Here is a 14,981-nt window from a genome sequence, read left to right as displayed (position 1 = left end):
TGAGTTGAAGGGTAAGATTAGCCGGGGAATGGCTAAGTCTTTTGAAGATTTATACAAATTGGCTAGGGGTTTTGAGCCGGAGGTTCCAAGAAAAAGCGATTTCACTTTTTCAAAAAGAAAGTTTGAAGGTTCGAGTTATTCGAACTTTTCAAATAAAAAGAACAAGAAAGGCTCCGAAAGCGTTAATAGTGTGAAGAAGGGTGCTTCCGGGGGTTTCGGACCCACGTGTTATAATTGTAATCAAAGAGGACACATATCCCGTGATTGTACCAAGGCGTCGACCAAGCTTACTTGTTATAATTGTGGTAAAGAGGGACACAAGAGGCCGGAATGTCCCGATTTAAATAATGATCATGTGAAGAAGTTGGAGAGAGCGGCGGGTACGGCTAGTAGTCGCAATTACTTGATGACCAATGATGAGGCCAAGCAATCCAACGAAGTTGTCTCAGGTACTTTTATGGTTAACTCAAATTCGGCAAGGATTCTATTTGATAGCGGTGCAAATTTGTCGTTTGTATCTCCAAAATTTGTGCCTAGACTTAATAGACCGTTAGCTAAGTTAAGTCGTCCGGTAGAAGTCGAAATAGCGAACGGCAAAACGGTGCTAGTGGTTGATGTGTGTAAAAATTGTGATGTCGTTTTTGGTGCCGAAAACTTTAAGATTGATCTTATCCCGATGACTTTGGGTGATTTCGATATCGTTGTTGGTATAGATTGGCTCGATCATAATAGAGCCGATATTGCATGCCATGAAAAATTTATTCATGTGAATGCCCCGAGTGGGGGAGAGTTAATTATTCACGGTGATAAGCGTAGAAGACTTGTGCCGATATGCACTTTTGCACGGGCACGTCGTTTCCTTGATAGTGGTGGCATGGCTTTTCTTGCCCATTGAAATGTCCCGTTCTTATTGATTAAAAACGTTCCATATTAATTGATTTCGTTGCGAGGTTTTGACCTCTATATGAGACATTTTTCAAAGACTGCATTCATTTTAAAACAAACCATAACCTTTATTTCATCAATAAAGGTTTAAAAAGTTTTACGTAGATTATCAAATAATGATAATCTAAAATATCCTGTTTACACACGACCATTACATAATGGTTTACAATACAAATATGTTACAACAAAATAAGTTTCTTGAATGCAGTTTTTACACAATATCATACAAGCATGGACTCCAAATCTCGTCCTTATTTAAGTATGCGACAGCGGAAGCTCTTAATAATCACCTGAGAATAAACATGCTTAAAACGTCAACAAAAATATTGGTGAGTTATAGGTTTAACCTATATATATCAAATCATAATAATAGACCACAAGATTTCATATTTCAATACACATCCCATACATAGAGATAAAAATCATTCATATGGTGAACACCTGGTAACCGACATTAACAAAATGCATATATAAGAATATCCCCATCATTCCGGGACACCCTTCGGATATGATATAAATTTCGAAGTACTAAAGCATCCGGTACTTTGGATGGGGCTTGTTGGGCCCGATAGATCTATCTTTAGGATTCGCGTCAATTAGGGTGTCTGTTCCCTAATTCTTAGATTACCAGACTTAATAAAAAGGGGCATATTCGATTTCGATAATTCAACCATAGAATGTAGTTTCACGTACTTGTGTCTATTTTGTAAATCATTTATAAAACCTGCATGTATTCTCATCCCAAAAATATTAGATTTTAAAAGTGGGACTATAACTCACCTTCACAGATTTTTACTTCGTCGGGAAGTAAGACTTGGCCACTGGTTGATTCACGAACCTATAACAATATATACATATATATCAAAGTATGTTCAAAATATATTTACAACACTTTTAATATATTTTGATGTTTTAAGTTTATTAAGTCAGCTGTCCTCGTTAGTAACCTACAACTAGTTGTCCACAATTAGATGTACAGAAATAAATCGATAAATATTATCTTGAATCAATCCACGACCCAGTGTATACGTATCTCAGTATTGATCACAACTCAAACTATATATATTTTGGAATCAACCTCAACCCTGTATAGCTAACTCCAACATTCACATATAGAGTGTCTATGGTTGTTCCGAAATATATATAGATGTGTCGACATGATAGGTCGAAATATTGTATACGTGTCTATGGTATCTCAAGATTACATAATATACAATACAAGTTGATTAAGTTATGGTTGGAATAGATTTGTTACCAATTTTCACGTAGCTAAAATGAGAAAAATTATCCAATCTTGTTTTACCCATAACTTCTTCATTTTAAATCCGTTTTGAGTGAATCAAATTGCTATGGTTTCATATTGAACTCTATTTTATGAATCTAAACAGAAAAAGTATAGGTTTATAGTCGGAAAAATATGTTACAAGTCGTTTTTGTAAAGGTAGTCATTTCAGTCGAAAGAACGACGTCTAGATGACCATTTTAGAAAACATACTTTCACTTTGAGTTTAACCATAATTTTTGGATATAGTTTCATGTTCATAATAAAAATCATCTTCTCAGAATAACAACTTTTAAATCAAAGTTTATCATAGTTTTTAATTAACTAACCCAAAACAGCCCGCGGTGTTACTACGACGGCGTAAATCCGGTTTTACGGTGTTTTTCGTGTTTCCAGGTTTTAAATCATTAAGTTAGCATATCATATAGATATAGAACATGTGTTTAGTTGATTTTAAAAGTCAAGTTAGAAGGATTAACTTTTGTTTGCGAACAAGTTTAGAATTAACTAAACTATGTTCTAGTGATTACAAGTTTAAACCTTCGAATAAGATAGCTTTATATGTATGAATCGAATGATGTTATGAACATCATTACTACCTTAAGTTCCTTGGATAAACCTACTGGAAAAGAGAAAAATGGATCTAGCTTCAACGGATCCTTGGATGGCTCGAAGTTCTTGAAGCAGAATCATGACACGAAAACAAGTTCAAGTAAGATCATCACTTGAAATAAGATTGTTATAGTTATAGAAATTGAACCAAAGTTTGAATATGATTATTACCTTGTATTAGAATGATAACCTACTGTAAGAAACAAAGATTTCTTGAGGTTGGATGATCACCTTACAAGATTGGAAGTGAGCTAGCAAACTTGAAAGTATTCTTGATTTTATGTAACTAGAACTTGTAAAATATATGAAGAACACTTAGAACTTGAAGATAGAACTTGAGAGAGATCAATTAGATGAAGAAAATTGAAGAATGAAAGTGTTTGTAGGTGTTTTTGGTCGTTGGTGTATGGATTAGATATAAAGGATATGTAATTTTGTTTTCATGTAAATAAGTCATGAATGATTACTCATATTTTTGTAATTTTATGAGATATTTCATGCTAGTTGCCAAATGATGGTTCCCACATGTGTTAGGTGACTCACATGGGCTGCTAAGAGCTGATCATTGGAGTGTATATACCAATAGTACATACATCTAAAAGCTGTGTATTGTACGAGTACGAATACGAGTGCATACGAGTAGAATTGTTGATGAAACTGAACGAGGATGTAATTGTAAGCATTTTTGTTAAGTAGAAGTATTTTGATAAGTGTATTGAAGTCTTTCAAAAGTGTATAAATACATATTAAAACACTACATGTATATACATTTTAACTGAGTCGTTAAGTCATCGTTAGTCGTTACATGTAAGTGTTGTTTTGAAACCTTTAGGTTAACGATCTTGTTAAATGTTGTTAACCCAATGTTTATAATATCAAATGAGATTTTAAATTATTATATTATCATGATATTATGATATATTAATATATCTTAATATGATATATATTCATTTAAATGCCGTTACAACGATAATCGTTACATATATGTCTCGTTTCGAAATCCTTAAGTTAGTAGTCTTGTTTATATGTATGTAACTCATTATTAATATACTTATGGAGATACTTACTTATCATAATCTCATGTTAACTATATGTATATCCATATATATATCGTCATGTCATTTTTACAAGTTTTAACGTTCGTGAATCGCCGATCAACTTGGGTGGTCAATTGTCTATATGAAACATATTTCAATTAATCAAGTCTTAACAAGTTTAATTGCTTAACATGTTGGAAACATTTAATCATGTAAATATCAATCTCAATTAATATATATAAACATGGAAAAGTTCGGGTCACTACAGTACCTACCCGTTAAATAAATTTCGTCCCGAAATTTTAAGCTGTTGAAGGTGTTGACGAATCTTCTGGAAATAGATGCGGGTATTTCTTCTTCATCTGATCTTCACGCTCCCAGGTGAACTCGGGTCCTCTACGAGCATTCCATCGAACCTTAACAATTGGTATCTTGTTTTGCTTAAGTCTTTTAACCTCACGATCCATTATTTCGACGGGTTCTTCGATGAATTGGAGTTTTTCGTTGATTTGGATTTCATCTAACGGAATAGTGAAATCTTCTTTAGCAAAACATTTCTTCAAATTCGATACGTGGAAAGTGTTATGTACAGCCGCGAGTTGTTGAGGTAACTCAAGTTGGTAAGCTACTGGTCCGACACGATCAATAATCTTGAATGGTCCAATATACCTTGGATTTAATTTCCCTCGTTTACCAAATCGAACAACGCCTTTCCAAGGTGCAACTTTAAGCATGACCATCTCTCCAATTTCAAATTCTATATGTTTTCTTTTAATGTCAGCGTAGCTCTTTTGTCGACTTTGGGCGGTTTTCAACCGTTGTTGAATTTGGATGATCTTCTCGGTAGTTTCTTGTATAATCTCCGGACCCGTAATCTGTCTATCCCCCACTTCACTCCAACAAATCGGAGACCTGCACTTTCTACCATAAAGTGCTTCAAACGGCGCCATCTCAATGCTTGAATGGTAGCTGTTGTTGTAGGAAAATTCTGCTAATGGTAGATGTCGATCCCAACTGTTTCCGAAATCAATAACACATGCTCGTAGCATGTCTTCAAGCGTTTGTATCGTCCTTTCGCTCTGCCCATCAGTTTGTGGATGATAGGCAGTACTCATGTCTAGACGAGTTCCTAATGCTTGCTGTAATGTCTGCCAGAATCTTGAAATAAATCTGCCATCCCTATCAGAGATAATAGAGATTGGTATTCCATGTCTGGAGATGACTTCCTTCAAATACAGTCGTGCTAACTTCTCCATCTTGTCATCTTCTCTTATTGGCAAGAAGTGTGCTGATTTGGTGAGACGATCAACTATTACCCAAATAGTATCAAAACCACTTGCAGTCCTTGGCAATTTAGTGATGAAATCCATGATAATGTTTTCCCATTTCCATTCCGGGATTTCAGGTTGTTGAAGTAGACCTGATGGTTTCTGATGCTCAGCTTTGACCTTAGAACACGTCAAACATTCTCCTACGTATTTAGCAACATCGGCTTTCATACCCGGCCACCAAAAATGTTTCTTGAGATCCTTGTACATCTTTCCCGTTCCAGGATGTATTGAGTATCTGGTTTTATGAGCTTCTCTAAGTACCATTTCTCTCATATCTCCAAATTTTGGTACCCAAATCCTTTCAGCCCTATACCGGGTTCCGTCTTCCCGAATATTAAGATGCTTCTCCGATCCTTTGGGTATTTCATCCTTTAAATTTCCCTCTTTTAAAACTCCTTGTTGCGCCTCCTTTATTTGAGTAGTAAGGTTATTATGAATCATTATATTCATAGATTTTACTCGAATGGGTTCTCTGTCCTTCCTGCTCAAGGCATCGGCTACCACATTTGCCTTCCCCGGGTGGTAACGAATCTCAAAGTCGTAATCATTCAACAATTCAATCCACCTACGCTGCCTCATATTCAGTTGTTTCTGATTAAATATGTGTTGAAGACTTTTGTGGTCGGTATATATAATACTTTTGACCCCATATAAGTAGTGCCTCCAAGTCTTTAATGCAAAAACAACCACTCCTAATTCCAAATCATGCGTCGTATAATTTTGTTCATGAATCTTCAATTGTCTAGACGCATAAGCAATCACCTTCGTTCGTTGCATTAATATACAACCGAGACCTTGCTTTGATGCGTCACAATAAATCACAAAATCATCATTCCCTTCAGGCAATGACAATATAGGTGCCGTAGTTAGCTTTTTCTTCAATAACTGAAACGCTTTCTCTTGTTCATCATTCCATTCAAATTTCTTCCCTTTATGCGTTAATGCAGTCAAGGGTTTTGCTATTCTGGAAAAATCTTGGATGAACCTTCTGTAGTAACCAGCTAGTCCTAAAAACTGGCGTATATGTTTCGGAGTTTTCGGGGTTTCCCACTTTTCAACAGTTTCTATCTTTGCCGGATCCACCTTAATACCTTCTTTGTTCACTATGTGACCGAGGAATTGAACTTCTTCCAACCAAAATGCACACTTTGAAAACTTAGCGTACAATTCTTCCTTCCTCAATACTTCTAACACCTTTCTCAAATGTTCACCGTGTTCTTGGTCATTCTTTGAGTAAATAAGTATGTCATCAATGAAAACAATGACAAACTTGTCAAGGTATGGTCCACACACTCGGTTCATAAGGTCCATGAACACAGCTGGTGCATTAGTTAAACCAAACGGCATGACCATAAACTCGTAATGACCGTAACGTGTTCTGAAAGCAGTCTTTGGAATATCATCTTCTTTCACCGGCATTTGATGATACCCGGAACGTAAGTCAATCTTTGAATAAACAGACGAGCCTTGTAGTTGATCAAATAAGTCGTCGATTCTTGGTAGTGGGTAGCGGTTCTTGATGGTAAGTTTGTTCAACTCTCGGTAGTCGATACACAACCTGAATGTACCATCTTTCTTCTTGACAAACAAAACAGGAGCTCCCCACGGTGATGTGCTTGGTCGAATGAAACCACGCTCTAAAAGTTCTTGTAATTGGCTTTGCAGTTCTTTCATCTCGCTGGGTGCGAGTCTGTAAGGAGCACGAGCTATTGGTGCAGCTCCTGGTACAAGATCTATTTGAAATTCAACGGATCGATGTGGGGGTAATCCCGGTAATTCTTTCGGAAATACATCGGGAAATTCTTTTGCAATGGGAACATCATTGATGCTCTTTTCTTCAGTTTGTACTTTCTCGACGTGTGCTAGAACAGCATAGCAACCTTTTCTTATTAGTTTTTGTGCCTTCAAATTACTAATAAGATGTAGCTTCGTGTTGCCCTTTTCTCCGTACACCATTAAGGGTTTTCCTTTTTCTCGTATAATGCGAATTGCATTTTTGTAACAAACGATCTCTGCTTTCACTTCTTTCAACCAGTCCATACCGATTATCACATCAAAACTCCCTAACTCTACTGGTATCAAATCAATCTTAAATGTTTCGCTAACCAGTTTAATTTCTCGATTCCGACATACATTATCTGCTGAAATTAATTTACCATTTGCTAATTCGAGTAAAAATTTACTATCCAAAGGCGTCAATGGACAACTTAATTTAGCACAAAAATCTCTACTCATATAGCTTCTATCCGCACCCGAATCAAATAAAACGTAAGCAGATTTATTGTCAATAAGAAACGTACCCGTAACAAGCTCCGGGTCTTCCTGTGCCTCTGCCGCATTAATATTGAAAACTCTTCCGCGGCCTTGTCCATTCGTGTTCTCCTGGTTCGGGCAATTTCTAATGATGTGGCCCGGTTTTCCACATTTATAACAAACTACATTGGCATAACTTGCTCCGACACTACTTGCTCCGCCATTACTCGTTCCGACACCATTTGTTCCTTTCGTTCTATTAACCCCTGGTCCGTAGACTTCACACTTCGCCGCGCTATGACCATTTCTTTTACACTTGTTGCAAAATTTGGTGCAGAACCCCGAGTGATACTTTTCACACCTTTGGCATAGCTGCTTCTGATTGTTGTTGTTGTTGTTGCGGTTATTATTGTTGTTGGGATGATTGTTGTAGTTGCTGTTGTTGTTGTTGTTGTTGTTGTTGTTGGGCCGTTTGTTGTAGTTGCGATTGATGTTGCGATTGTTGGGATAATTGTTGCGATTATTGTTGTAATTGCTGTTGTTGTTGTATTGGTGATTCTTATCACCGTTTTCCTCCCACTTTCTTTTGACTTGCTTCACATTGGCCTCTTCAGCAGTCTGTTCTTTAATTCTTTCTTCAATCTGGTTCACTAGTTTGTGAGCCATTCTACATGCCTGTTGTATGGAGGCGGGCTCGTGTGAACTTATATCTTCTTGGATTCTTTCCGGTAATCCTTTCACAAATGCGTCGATCTTCTCTTCCTCATCTTCGAATGCTCCCGGACACAATAGGCACAATTCTGTGAATCGTCTTTCGTACGTGGTAATATCAAATCCTTGGGTTCGTAACCCTCTAAGTTCTGTCTTGAGCTTATTGACCTCGGTTCTGGGACGGTACTTCTCGTTCATCAAGTGCTTGAATGCTGACCACGGTAGTGCGTAAGCATCATCTTGTCCCACTTACTCTAGATAGGTATTCCACCATGTTAACGCAGAACCTGTGAAGGTATGCGTAGCGTACTTCACTTTGTCCTCTTCAGTACACTTACTTATGGCAAACATCGATTCGACCTTCTCGGTCCACCGTTTCAATCCGATCGGTCCTTCGGTTCCATCAAATTCCAAAGGTTTGCAGGCAGTGAATACTTTGTAGGTGCATCCTACATGATTTCCTGTACTGCCAGATCCAAGGTTATTGTTGGTATGTAGCGCAGCCTGTACTGCGGCTATGTTTGAAGCTAGAAAAGTACGGAATTCCTCTTCATTCATATTCACGGTGTGTCGAGTAGTCGGTGCCATTTCCTTCAAAATAGTCAAATGGAACAAGTTAATCATACAGAATATTAAGAGTAGTTAATAGTATTTCGTAGCATAATATGAACTCATTTATAAAAGCTTTTTCTTCATATTAGCGTTTTATAAGTTTAAATTCGGGTAGTACCTACCCGTTAAGTTCATACTTAGTAGCTAATATACAATTCAACTACTACAATTCTATATGAAAAACTGATTATAATAATATTTTGCGTTCAAACTTTTTCACAATATTTTACAAACTTACAATACCGCTTATTTTACATATAGCATGAAATATAGCACACAATAAATTTGATACAAGATGGTTGTGAAGATAATTCTAGCTAGTACACAAGTCGTTCAGCAAAGGCAATAAAGACACGTAATTCATACGTCCAGAAACAAGTCATGCATTCTGGTTTTACTAGGATTACTTCCCATCCTTGGTCTTGTGGAACATAACCGTTATGGCCGTTGATAAGACAGCGTGTTGTAACGTCGTCAAAGGGACGAGGGTTACGTAATGTCCAACAGTCCCGTAACAATCTAAAAACCTCATTTCTTACCCCAATTACCGACTCCGTCACTTGTGGAAACGTTTTGTTTAATAGTTGTAGCCCGATGTTCTTGTTCTCGCTTTGGTGAGAAGCGAACATTACTAATCCGTAAGCATAACATGCTTCTTTATGTTGCATGTTAGCCGCTTTTTCTAAATCACGAAGTCCAATATTCGGATATATTGAGTCAAAATAATTTCTTAACCCGTTGCGTAAAATAGCATTTGGGTTCCCCGCAATATATGCGTCAAAGTAAACACATCGTAACTTATGGGTTTCCCAATGTGATATCCCCCATCTTTCAAACGAAAGTCTCTTATAAACCAAGACATTCTTGGAACATTCTTCGAATGTCTTACAAACTGATCTCGCCTTAAATAGTTGTGCCGAGGAATTCTGACCGACTCTAGACAAGATTTCATCAATCATGTCTCTGGGTAGGTCTCTTAAAATATTGGGTTGTCTATCCATTTTGTGTTTTTAAACTGTAAAATAGACAAGAGTTAGATTCATAAAAAAATACTTATTAATACAAGCAACTTTTACATATATCATAAAGCATAAGCACACTATATTACATATATTACACCACACGAATACAACTATCTTATTCCGACTCGCTCGTTTCTTCTTCTTCAGTTTTGGTTCGTTTTGCCAAGTTTCTAGGGATATATGATGTTCCCCTAATACGAGCCGTAATTTTCCACATTGGTTTAGAAAAACCTGGTGGTTTAGAGGTTCCCGGGTCATTGTTACAACTTAAGGACTTCGGGGGTTGACGATACATATAAAGTTCATCGGGGTTGGAATTAGATTTCTCTATTTTTATGCCCTTTCCCTTATTATTTTGTTTTGCCTTTTTAAATTCAGTTGGGGTAATTTCTATAACATCATCGGAATTCTCGTCGGAATCCGATTCATCGGAGAATTGGTAATCCTCCCAATATTTTGCTTCCTTGGCGGAAACACCATTGACCATAATTAACCTTGGTCGGTTGGTTGAGGATTTTCTTTTACTTAACCGTTTTATTATTTCCCCCACCGGTTCTATTTCTTCATCCGGTTCCGATTCTTCTTCCGGTTCCGATTCTTCTTCCGGTTCCGACTCTTCTTCCGGTTCCTCTTCGGGAACTTGTGAATCAGTCCACGAATCATTCCAATTTACATTTGACTCTTCATTATTATTAGGTGAGTCAATGGGACTTGTTCTAGAGGTAGACATCTATATATATTTTGGAATCAACCTCAACCCTGTATAGCTAACTCCAACATTCACATATAGAGTGTCTATGGTTGTTCCGAAATATATATAGATGTGTCGACATGATAGGTCAAAACATTGTATACGTGTCTATGGTATCTCAAGATTACATAATATACAATACAAGTTGATTAAGTTATGGTTGGAATAGATTTGTTACCAATTTTCACGTAGCTAAAATGAGAAAAATTATCCAATCTTTTTTTACCCATAACTTCTTCATTTTAAATCCGTTTTGAGTGAATCAAATTGCTATGGTTTCATATTGAACTCTATTTTATGAATCTAAACATAAAAAGTATAGGTTTATAGTCGGAAAAATAAGTTACAAGTCGTTTTTGTAAAGGTAGTCATTTCAGTCGAAAGAACGACGTCTAGATGACCATTTTAGAAAACATACTTCCACTTTGAGTTTAACCATAATTTTTGGATATAGTTTCATGTTCATAATAAAAATCATCTTCTCAGAATAACAACTTTTAAATCAAAGTTTATCATAGTTTTTAATTAACTAACCCAAAACAGCCCGCGGTGTTACTACGACGGCGTAAATCCGGTTTTACTGTGTTTTTCGTGTTTCCAGGTTTTAAATCATTAAGTTAGCATATCATATAGATATAGAACATGTGTTTAGTTGATTTTAAAAGTCAAGTTAGAAGGATTAACTTTTGTTTGCGAACAAGTTTAGAATTAACTAAACTATGTTCTAGTGATTACAAGTTTAAACCTTCGAATAAGATAGCTTTATATGTATGAATAGAATGATGTTATGAACATCATTACTACCTTAAGTTCCTTGGATAAACCTACTGGAAAAGAGAAAAATGGATCTAGCTTCAACGGATCCTTGGATGGCTCGAAGTTCTTGAAGCAGAATCATGACACGAAAACAAGTTCAAGTAAGATCATCACTTGAAATAAGATTGTTATAGTTATAGAAATTGAACCAAAGTTTGAATATGATTATTACCTTGTATTAGAATGATAACCTACTGTAAGAAACAAAGATTTCTTGAGGTTGGATGATCACCTTACAAGATTGGAAGTGAGCTAGCAAACTTGAAAGTATTCTTGATTTTATGTAACTAGAACTTGTAAAATATATGAAGAACACTTAGAACTTGAAGATAGAACTTGAGAGAGATCAATTAGATGAAGAAAATTGAAGAATGAAAGTGTTTGTAGGTGTTTTTGGTCGTTGGTGTATGGATTAGATATAAAGGATATGTAATTTTGTTTTCATGTAAATAAGTCATGAATGATTACTCATATTTTTGTAATTTTATGAGATATTTCATGCTAGTTGCCAAATTATGGTTCCCACATGTGTTAGGTGACTCACATGGGCTGCTAAGAGCTGATCATTGGAGTGTATATACCAATAGTACATACATCTAAAAGCTGTGTATTGTACGAGTACGAATACGGGTGCATACGAGTAGAATTGTTGATGAAACTGAACGAGGATGTAATTGTAAGCATTTTTGTTAAGTAGAAGTATTTTGATAAGTGTATTGAAGTCTTTCAAAAGTGTATAAATACATATTAAAACACTACATGTATATACATTTTAACTGAGTCGTTAAGTCATCGTTAGTCGTTACATGTAAGTGTTGTTTTGAAACCTTTAGGTTAACGATCTTGTTAAATGTTGTTAACCCAATGTTTATAATATCAAATGAGATTTTAAATTATTATATTATCATGATATATTAATATATCTTAATATGATATATATTCATTTAAATGTCGTTACAACGATAATCGTTACATATATGTCTCGTTTCGAAATCCTTAAGTTAGTAGTCTTGTTTATATGTATGTAACTCATTATTAATATACTTATGGAGATACTTACTTATCATAATCTCATGTTAACCATATGTATATCCATATATATATCGTCATGTCATTTTTACAAGTTTTAACGTTCGTGAATCGCCGATCAACTTGGGTGGTCAATTGTCTATATGAAACATATTTCAATTAATCAAGTCTTAACAAGTTTAATTGCTTAACATGTTGGAAACATTTAATCATGTAAATATCAATCTCAATTAATATATATAAACATGAAAAAGTTCGGGTCACTACACCCATGTTGTTGATACTCATGATGAGCCACCACCCATTCGTGAAATTCCGGTGGTTAGTGAATTCGAAGACGTTTTTCCGGACGAGTTACCGGGTGTTCCGGCGGAAAGACAAGTTGAATTTCGCATTGAGTTGGTTCCGGGGGCTACCCCCATTGCTAAAACTCCTTATCATTTAGCGCCGACGGAAATGCAAGAGTTGTTAAATCAAACCCAAGAGTTGCTTGAGAAGGGTTTTATTCGACCGAGTGCTTCGCCATGGGGCGCTCCGATTTTATTCGTGAAAAAGAAGGATGGAAGTATGCGGATATGCATCGATTATCGGGAGTTAAATAAAGTGATGATCAAGAATCATTATCCATTACCTCGGATTGACGATTTGTTTGACCAACTCCAAGGTACAACGTATTTCTCTAAAATCGACCTACAGTCCAGCTATCACCAAATGCGGGTCCGTGAGGAAGATATTGAGAAAACGGCTTTTCGAACGCGTTATGGGCATTTTGAATTCGTAGTTACGCCTTTTGGTCTTACGAATGCACCGGCGGCATTCATGGATCTTATGAACCGAGTGTGCCAACCTATATTGGACAAGTCGGTAATTGTGTTCATTGACGACATACTTGTCTATAAAAAAATATGAAGGAACATGAACATCATTTGCGAAGTATGTTAAAGACGTTGCGGAAGGAGAAGTTGTATGCTAAACTCTCCAAATGTGAATTTTGGCTAAGGGAAGTTCAATTCCTTGGCCATATTGTGAACAAAAATGGTATTCAAGTAGATCCGGGGAAGATTGAGATGGTAAAGAGTTGGGGACGACCGACTACGCCTACGGAAATCCGAAGTTTTCTCGGATTGGCCGGTTATTATCGTCGGTTTATCCAAGACTTTTCTAAGATCGCTTCTTCGTTGATGAAATTGACGAGGAAGAACGCGAGATTTAATTGGGAGAACGAGCAAGAAATTGCTTTTCAGTTGCTAAAAGAGAAATTGTGTCAAGCTCCAGTATTAGTGTTGCCGGAAGGAGTGGAAGACATGACGGTTTATTGTGATGCTTCGTTAAATGGGCTCGGGTGTGTTCTAATGCAAAGAGGTAAAGTCATCGCTTATGCCTCTCGACAACTAAAGGAACACGAAACGAGATATCCGACTCATGATCTTGAGTTGGCGGCGGTTGTGCATGCGTTGAAAATTTGGCGCCATTACTTGTATGGTGTCAAGAGTACGATTTATTCGGATCATAAGAGTTTGAAACACCTCTTCAATCAACGAGATTTGAATTATCGCCAACGTAGGTGGATGGATGTGGTAAAAGATTATGATTGTGAAATACTTTATCATCCGGGAAAGGCGAATGTGGTCGCGGACGCGTTAAGTCGAAAGAGGCACCACCCGGCGTTACGATTGGGATTGTTACGTATGATTATTACTAACGATTTTCTTGAAAAACTTGGTGTGATTCAAATAGAGGCTTACGTTCACAACAAGCATGCGGAACGAATAGTGGGGCAATCGGAGTTCATTACTATGGGCTCGCGTGGTTTGTTATCTTTTCAAGGAAGAGTGTGGGTGCCTAAGATGGGGGATTATCGACGAGTGCTACTTGATGAAGCACATAAGTCAAAGTATTCCATTCATCCGGGTGCAACAAATATGTATCTTGATTTAAGGAAGGAGTATTGGTGGCCGGGCATGAAACGTGATGTTGTTAAGTATGTTGAGCAATGCGTCACGTGTTTGCAAGTTAAAGCCGAACACCAAAAGCCGTATGGTAAGTTACAACCGTTAGAAATCTCGAAGTGGAAATGGGAGCACATTACCATGGATTTTATCACAAAGTTACCAATGTAAGACCCAAATATTTATGGTACATAATGTATTTATGGTCTACGATGCGTGTATGAGGTGTACGAAGCATGTACGTGTTGCTTGCTCGAACGTCAAAGAAACTGGACGTTGTCTGAAGTGACAAGGTGTGTACGTATCTTTTCAACCCCAAATAAAGTTTGTGTTAATGTTTCAAAGCCTTACCATTGGAAAGAAAATCTTATTACGTTTCCAACGATATTTGATTCATCGAAAATGGAGCTACGGTCAAAAAGTTATGGCCAAAACAAGTTTCTGAAAACTGACCTGTAGGTTGGAGCGGCGCTCCACCATTTGGAGCGGCGCTCCGATCCCGTCTGATGCAATTTTCAGCTTTTTTTAAAGTTTTAAATGAGGGGTAATTTGGTCTTTTCACTAGGGGTCAGTTTGGGGTCATCAAAACTGATCCATTGATCATTTTGGATCACATTTCACCTACACAAAC

This window comes from Rutidosis leptorrhynchoides, chromosome 4 (assembly GCF_046630445.1).
Source record: "Rutidosis leptorrhynchoides isolate AG116_Rl617_1_P2 chromosome 4, CSIRO_AGI_Rlap_v1, whole genome shotgun sequence".
Taxonomy (NCBI): Eukaryota; Viridiplantae; Streptophyta; class Magnoliopsida; order Asterales; family Asteraceae; genus Rutidosis; species Rutidosis leptorrhynchoides.
Note: the sequence above shows the minus strand (reverse complement) of the source record.